Raw genomic sequence first — 7,405 nt, 5'->3', positions numbered from 1 at the left:
TTTACGTTGACGGAGAGTCAACGGGTTCGGATCATGTACTGCAGTTGGAAATTTGGTTCCTGAGAGCCACCTGTATCCTTCCCTTTGAATCATTGTGTCTAATCTGCTTTCCTTGATACCTAGTATATGTATCTGATTGGTTAAACGTGAAAGACCATGATTTTACCCCTATATGTTTGGTACCTCATTGAGCGAAAGCTCACCCCTTCCTGTTACCTTTGTTTTCCTTACAGGGAACCACTTTCTGGATCTGCGATTTTGAAGCATGAGTTGAGCTAGTTTAGATATTTTGTATTGCTCCTCAATGGTTGGGAACCCTAATTGTACTTGCTCTTTTGCAAACGAAGCCCTAATTGTATTTTGGGTAGTATGAATACCTCAGATTGCACTGTATGTTAATTTGTTCGAGACTCCACTGTATATATATGTAGTTTCCGATTGTTCGATTTCTTTGGATCCTATCGCGCGTTCTATGTCGGGTTTGGGCGAATCGACTCCGTAGTCCTGGCGAGAGTTGGGCAGGCGGTCCGCCGAACCCTTTGGTTCGCCTTAGGGTGAGGTGGGGCTGTCACATTATTCCTGTGCCTTAGATGCTAGGTTTCGGTGATAAGGTTCCATATAAAAAGCTGGGAAAGCTAAGGTTTCAAGGGGGACGGAGATAGAGGGCAACGGCGGAGAAAAAGAAAAACAACGGAGGGAGAAAGCAATAGAGAGCTAGTGTGAGAGATAGAGTGAGGGAGAGCAACGGAGGGAGCAAAAAAAATATGGAAAAATGAGAGAGGGGACCTGAAGGCTGGAAAGGGTTGAGGAGTGTGTGAGGGCTGAGAGGAAAAAACAGTGAGAGGTGACGGCTGAGAGAGATTTGAGAGGGGAGGAGAATCTAGTAGCGGCTAGGGTTTAGGAAAAAGAACGAACGCAGCTTTGAGGAGGAAAGAAACTGTGGAGAGAAAACCAGAAGGAACAGAGTGAAAAGGAAAAGTTCGGGCAGGAGGAAGTCTTTTGAGGGAAAGAAAAAGGGAAACGCCACTGCTGTTGCTGCTATCGTTCTACTGCCGCCGACTCCACCACCTCAACTCCTCCCCGCTGCCACTGCCGGACAAGCGTTATTGCCAACGGCGGATTTGGTAACAAATCCTGGGGTAGCTGAGGTAATTTTCGAGCTGTCTTTCCCAATATATAAGGTCAAATATATAACAGATTTTTGCCATATTGATCGCCGCATCTTCTTGCCCTTTTGCTGTGTTGTTTGGCTTAAAGCTTCTACCATATTTGCATATGATTAAAACGATGGGTTGTGTTCAGGTTTTGGGCTTCATGATCTTGTGTCCGTCCAAGCTTTTGATGTTTTGTTGTTGATGTATTTAGTTGATAATGAAACTCAGTCATTGGTGGGAGTTCATGACCGTGCCTTTGTTTCTTTTTGTGTATGAATCTGGAATGGGGTAGCTTAGAGCCATGGAATGTTTGATGTTGGGGTTACGTGTTTTGATCCAAGGCTATAGAAAACAGGCTCGAACGTTTGATAGGTAGAAGAATTTCTGTAGCTTTTAGAAAGTTTCGGTCAGATTGCCTGAAATTTTTTGTTGAAAATGCATGCTGTTGGACCCTCTCTGCTATAGTTCTCCTGGTTTGCATGACCAGCTTTGTGAAATGTCGGTTGTATAGAATGCTTAGCTTTGTTTCAAACTTTCTTTTGTTGCTTCTTGCAAGTTTCTGGTTTGTTATAGCAGTAGATATTACCATGTAAATGCTGAAACGTTAGCCGCTCCAAGCAGGTTCCTTTGCTGCATTTTATGTTCAGTTTCATTATTGGATTTCCCGTGGATAAACCATTGCATTTGGATGATAATTAACAACACGGGTAGAAAGCTATAACATTGAGCTTTAAGTCATCTTTATTTGCCTTAATCTTGCCCATACAATGCTTTATCATTGGATGTTGTTAAAATGGAAATCTGGAATTCTTGTTTGAAATGAGAAAAGTTGCATTTCATGCTCCTGTTTTGCTGTCTCCTTTCCCGTAACAGCCCACCAAGTGGGTCTCATTACCTACTTGATGAGAGAAAATTGGATGAGTGAGTTGAGTTTGCATGTTTGGGTCTAAAACACTTGAATCATGTTCGAATACTTGCTGGAAAAATAAACAACCAAGTTGCCGAACCATTTTTGCATGTTTTTCCAGAATTTTGGCATGATATCTTTCTAAGTTTTCTGCATGTTTGGATGGTGGTGATTATGTAGTTTTGTTGCCTAGTTTAAAGCTGTGGGTTCGGATTTGAAATCTGCATTTGAAAACAAGGAGCAACAGGTTTTGTTTCGGTAGTTGAAGCTTAATAGAAAGTATTGCAGAATCTTGTTTTCCTTCGTGGATTGCATGGGTTGCATGAAAAGCTTCCAATAGTTGCATTCCAACCCCTGGATTCTTGTCGAATTCTACTACGGCCCAAGCAATTGGAAAGATTAATCAAATTGATCCCTCAAACTTTCCTTTTCCTTTCAATTGGATCCCCATTTTGTGAATATGGACTGTTTGGTTATTTAAATGCTTTTAATGGTTCAATTTCATCGTTATGTGATTATTTGTTAATTAAAGTGATACCTTGACCCTTTTCTTTTATTTTGGAGGGCAAATAAGTCATTTCACTTTGTTAGGGGCCCCAATTCAAGGGAGGTACACTCTATCCCTTATTTTTACTTATTTGACTTCCTATGTGCACTTATGTGACTTTATGTGCTTAATTACATGCCTCTTGAATGTTTTATTTCATTTATTTGTTTTATTTGTTTCAAGTTTTGAATATTTGTTTTCGAGCTTGGTTTTGATCATTTGAAAGGCTTGAATGCCAAGTTGTAATAGTTAGGTATTTATTTTATTCATTTATTTTCATTTCCCCCTTTAGATTGTAGTAGGCCCCCCTCAAATGTAATAGTTAGGATTTTTATTCGCTTGTGTGATTTGCATGCTTAGGTGCTATGTGTTTAATTGCTTTCCCTAGGCTTTTGCATCTAGATAAGCATGCTTATGTGTTATGTGCTATGTGAAACTATGTGCTATGTGTTACCGCTTTCTTAGGTTTTTGCATTTAGATATGCATGCTTATGTGTTATGTGAATTACGTGCTCACGTGCCTACTTGCTTTAACTATGCCCATTTACTGGTGTATATGGTGAATGCAAATGTACGATATAACCGTGGCTAGTCCAATGCTAGTCATGGTTACTTGTTCCCAATCGCTCACAAGTCCAATGCTTGTGAGAGAGCGTTAGTAAAGGGCTAGTCCAATGCTAGACCCAATGGGGCCGCCTCTCGCTAGTACCTACTCGCATGCCTTCACTACATTTTCATGCATTTTTCTTTTAGCATTTTTACATGTTTGCATGAACCTCTACCCCTTTTTCCGCATTTGAAACACAATCTTAGGATTTTACATTTCATTCTAGTATGAGGGTCATCTGCCTGATTAGGTTAGGAAGTCACCCTTCTGGTAAGGGGAATGGACGAGTTTGGCTACACATAGCCTTAGCACGCTCATTCTTTTTCTAACCAAAAGGAAAAGCAAAAGTCACGATTTAGGGTCTCCCCATACCCGTCTTGCTTGCATTCCCCTAGGGTTCATGCATTTTATTTATCCACTATCACTTTACACTTTTACTTCATATTTTATCCCTTGTTCCACATTTTCACTTCACACAACTCTTATTTTACACATTCTCACTCTACCACTAGCACTTTACATACTACCACTGAGCACACATGCACTTCACACTATCACTTTACATACCTCACCTTGCACCCCCATTTGCACACTCCCACCTACACGCTATTATTTTTATTATTACTTTTTTCACTTCACACAAGTTCATGTTTTCACATTGCATACATTCATTCCATTAGCATTACTCGTGACCTCTTGGAAGGCTTATCCCTGGCTATCACAACTCATGTGATTTAGTCCAATCGAGCCTCTAAGAGATATTTGTCCCTTTCGATTCCTCATTAGGTTTAGGTTGCATTCATATTAGTTACATACAAATGCGATACATCTTTTGGTTAGAAATTAGGAAAAACATGATTAAATCATGCATGTGAGGACCCATAATTTTATTATTTCAAAATATTGTTAAATTGGTCATTTTAAAAATATTTCGTACTCAAGTTACCCAAAAAAAAATACTAAAGTACATGAATTTCTCGAAAATAAATTTTACCGATTGGTTCTTTACGCGCATATTATTTTAATGCCCAAATTTATTCAAGATGAATTGCTTATCGTGATTTTTTTATTGTTATATATATATACTTGGATTATCATATTTTAGAGTTTTAGAATCGAATAAGTTGAATTTCCAAGTTCAAACAAGAAAACCCTTAAGTTTGACCTTTATACGCGCGCGTGCCGAAAAGGCCCCGACAGCCACATTAATTTGATTAATGGGAGATTTTAAGAACATGATATTAGACAACTAGTAATATACTAGGGAAATTATCTCAGAGGTTTAGTGCACAAAAGTTGCAAACGAGCGCGAAAATTGGACACGCGAAGACCCTAAACGGACCTAGCATGAGTTGACACTTAGACTTAACCATTAAGTCACCAATTCTCTCCACTGTCATTACAAAATCTAATTTCACTCTCTCGCCTCTCTTCACTCTCTCTGTTTGGCCGAAAATAGGTAGAAGAAAAGGGAAGAAAAATCTAGCCAAAATCCTTACAAAATTACTTCAATCCACTTCCAAATTTCATCATCCATTAGAGGGCTTTGATCCTAGCTTGGAAGAGGGGGCTGTTCATCGGTTTTCTTGGAGGAATTTTGGTCAAGATTTCTGCCCTAAAGCTGTCCAACTAAGTTCTTGAGGTAACTCGCTCACCCACACTTCAATCTTGCAAAATTATAGCTCAAATGGAGCAAAGGTAGCATGGGTTTGCAACCTATGGTAGAATTTGGGTTGATTGGTTGAGTAATTATGTTCTTGCAATTCCATGACATGCTCGAGGGTTTGAGGATGTTTATTGGTGGCTGATGTGATGAATTAACATGTTGTGGTTGCTGATATTGTGCTATGTTGCATGTATATAGAATGATTGATGGAATGAAGTTGGAAGAAAGTTAGAAATTTGGAAAAGGTACTGTCTGAAATTTCTGACTTGCTGCCCGACTTTCTTGTTTGCTGCTGCCCTGTAATTTCGAAAATTTTCTGGTGTTAATTGAGCTTCCAAATTGGTGTAGATATGTTGTGCTATGTGTATTGTGGTTGTCTACCAAAAATCAACCCAAATGGTTGGTTAAATTTTGAGTTACAAGTAAAGAAGCAAAACTGGAACAAGCTCCAGAATTTTCTGACCAGCAACCTTTGTGTAGCTATAACGTTTTGCTCATTGATCGAAATTGAGTGCCATTTGTGGAATTTGAAAGTAGACTCTTAGAGCTTTAAAACGGTACCAAGCTTATTTTCTAGTTCGTCCCGAGCGATTCGTGGCGAGTTTTGAAAGTTGGCTGTCTGTTTATTACTGTTCATCCGAGACTGTCCAGAAAATCCATTTTGTTGCTTGATTTTGAACCGCTTATGTCTGGATTTTGGAAATGATTTCTTCTACATAAATATATCCTTGTGAACCTAGTTTCAAACACCACCAACCATTTTCAATATCACTGAGAATTGAGTAAGATACGGCCTAATTAGCGAAGTGCATTAAATCTGGAAAATTTCTGGAAAGGCCAACAGTCCAGGAATTTTAGCGAACTTCAACTTTTTATTTCTTGAGCTAGGAACATTGGAATCGAGTTCCATTTTTTTCATTTGAAACTTGGATTGGTACTTTACATGCATATCAAATTTCAAAGGCTGGTTTTGATTCTATGATTTTAAGCGAAATTCCAAAATTATTGGAAAAACTTGGACTGTTTTGACCTATCTTCAATGAATAGTAAACTTTCTTGGAGAAATTGACTTGTTTCTGATTTGATTCTTGGAAAGTGACCTTCTACAAAGTTGTTATGCTTCGAATGAAGTTTTTGACGGTGTAAAATTTGCCATTTTTAGACTTTCCGAACTTCCGGACTGATATTTCCAAGAATGACTCGAAAAGTGAAAATTTCCAATTTGGACCTAAATGTTCTTTTAAGGGCCTAGGTTACATTTTTAGAACTCTTAGAGCATTTCAAACCTATTTTCATCGTGAACTTGAGTTCACCTATCACTTGAGACCTCATTTGAAAGTCGGTTCCTTATGAACTGAAATACTTTGGAAACTTTAATTTTGGAGTCAAAATTGACTATTTCTTTTCTTTACACGAATACTGTATGGCCTGGAATTTGAGATACAATGCATTATTGCATACTTTCAGGATCTCAAGAGGACTTCGAGGGAACTCCCGGCGAAGCGTCTTAGAGCTAATTTCTCAAACTTTGACTTTTGATACTTGGTGAGTATCAAGTGCATGTGAAGTGTTTAAATGAAATGATTCTTGTACTTGCTAGTTAATGAGGCTAGGGCGTACTTTATCGCCCTTGTCCTCTCTTTCATGAAATTGCTTGCTTGATAAGTGATACGTGTTACATGTGAATGCAAATGAAAGTGTTTTTCGTGAGCATTGAGCGGCAGAATGTATCATGCCCTTTTAGGGTAGGAGGTACCGCTCATCCCGTCTCAATGCTATGACCAAATCTTGTCGATAGGAGCTTTGTCTCATCGACCTAAAAGTGAATGGGGGGGACGCCCCAACCCATTGGCTAGCCTTGTAACTCGAGCCGGCAAGGGCTTGGTCGAGAAACTTGGTGAACCTTGGGAAGTGTTATAGCTTGATCCAAATAAGGGGTCTTGCTAGGTATACTTGTTAAGTGATACCACCTACATGCTTGTTTGGTTACGGATCCAAGAGGGTGTCATGGTGGCTGGAGGTAGTAAGTGGAGTTCTACGTGGATAACTGTGAAAGTTTACGGAGGGTCAACTACCTGAGCTTGGATCGTGCGTGGATTAGCTCCTGAGAGCTCTCGTATCCTTTTATTGTGATCAAATTCCCTACTTGCTTAATGTTTCGCAGTTACTTGTTACTTGAGTTATTGCTTTATATTGTGTCTTTGCTCGCATGCTTGCATGTTTTTCCCTTGGCCTCATTGAGCATTAGCTCACCCCAATTTGTTTTCCTTAACAGGTTTGGAAGTGGAAGTTCTGAGGCTTAATTAGTGACCCCCAAAAATAATTTTTCCCCACAGGGCTCGAGGCCAAAGAAAGCGCTTGTATTGAGTTATTAGTGCCTGAAGGGATATCTCATATGTAATTTGAATTCGATTCACTTGATAAGTATTTGATGTAATTATTTGAGAACTGAGGACTTTTGTCTTATTCGGGGAATGATACCCTTACTTGAGATTTGTAATGTATCTTATCTCGTTCTAAGTTT

The 7,405-nt window shown here is 39.1% G+C and overlaps 1 long non-coding RNA gene across 2 annotated transcripts; it reads left to right on the top strand.

The window, feature by feature from the left end:
* Positions 1 to 4,795: 4,795 nt before the first annotated feature.
* LOC113758226 lies at positions 4,796 to 7,390 on the top strand. Of its 2 annotated transcripts, XR_003466639.1 has the most exons (4): positions 4,805 to 4,857; positions 5,080 to 5,126; positions 6,349 to 6,426; positions 7,157 to 7,390. It is a non-coding gene; the product is annotated as an uncharacterized LOC113758226 (long non-coding RNA). The 2 variants fall into 2 exon arrangements; XR_003466638.1 differs by lacking the exon at positions 5,080 to 5,126 and having other exon boundaries at positions 4,796 to 4,857.
* The last annotated feature ends 15 nt before the right edge of the window (positions 7,391 to 7,405 follow it).

This window comes from Coffea eugenioides, unplaced genomic scaffold (assembly GCF_003713205.1).
Source record: "Coffea eugenioides isolate CCC68of unplaced genomic scaffold, Ceug_1.0 ScVebR1_40;HRSCAF=220, whole genome shotgun sequence".
Classification (NCBI taxonomy): Eukaryota; Viridiplantae; Streptophyta; class Magnoliopsida; order Gentianales; family Rubiaceae; genus Coffea; species Coffea eugenioides.
This window is presented reverse-complemented; position numbering and strand designations above follow the sequence as displayed.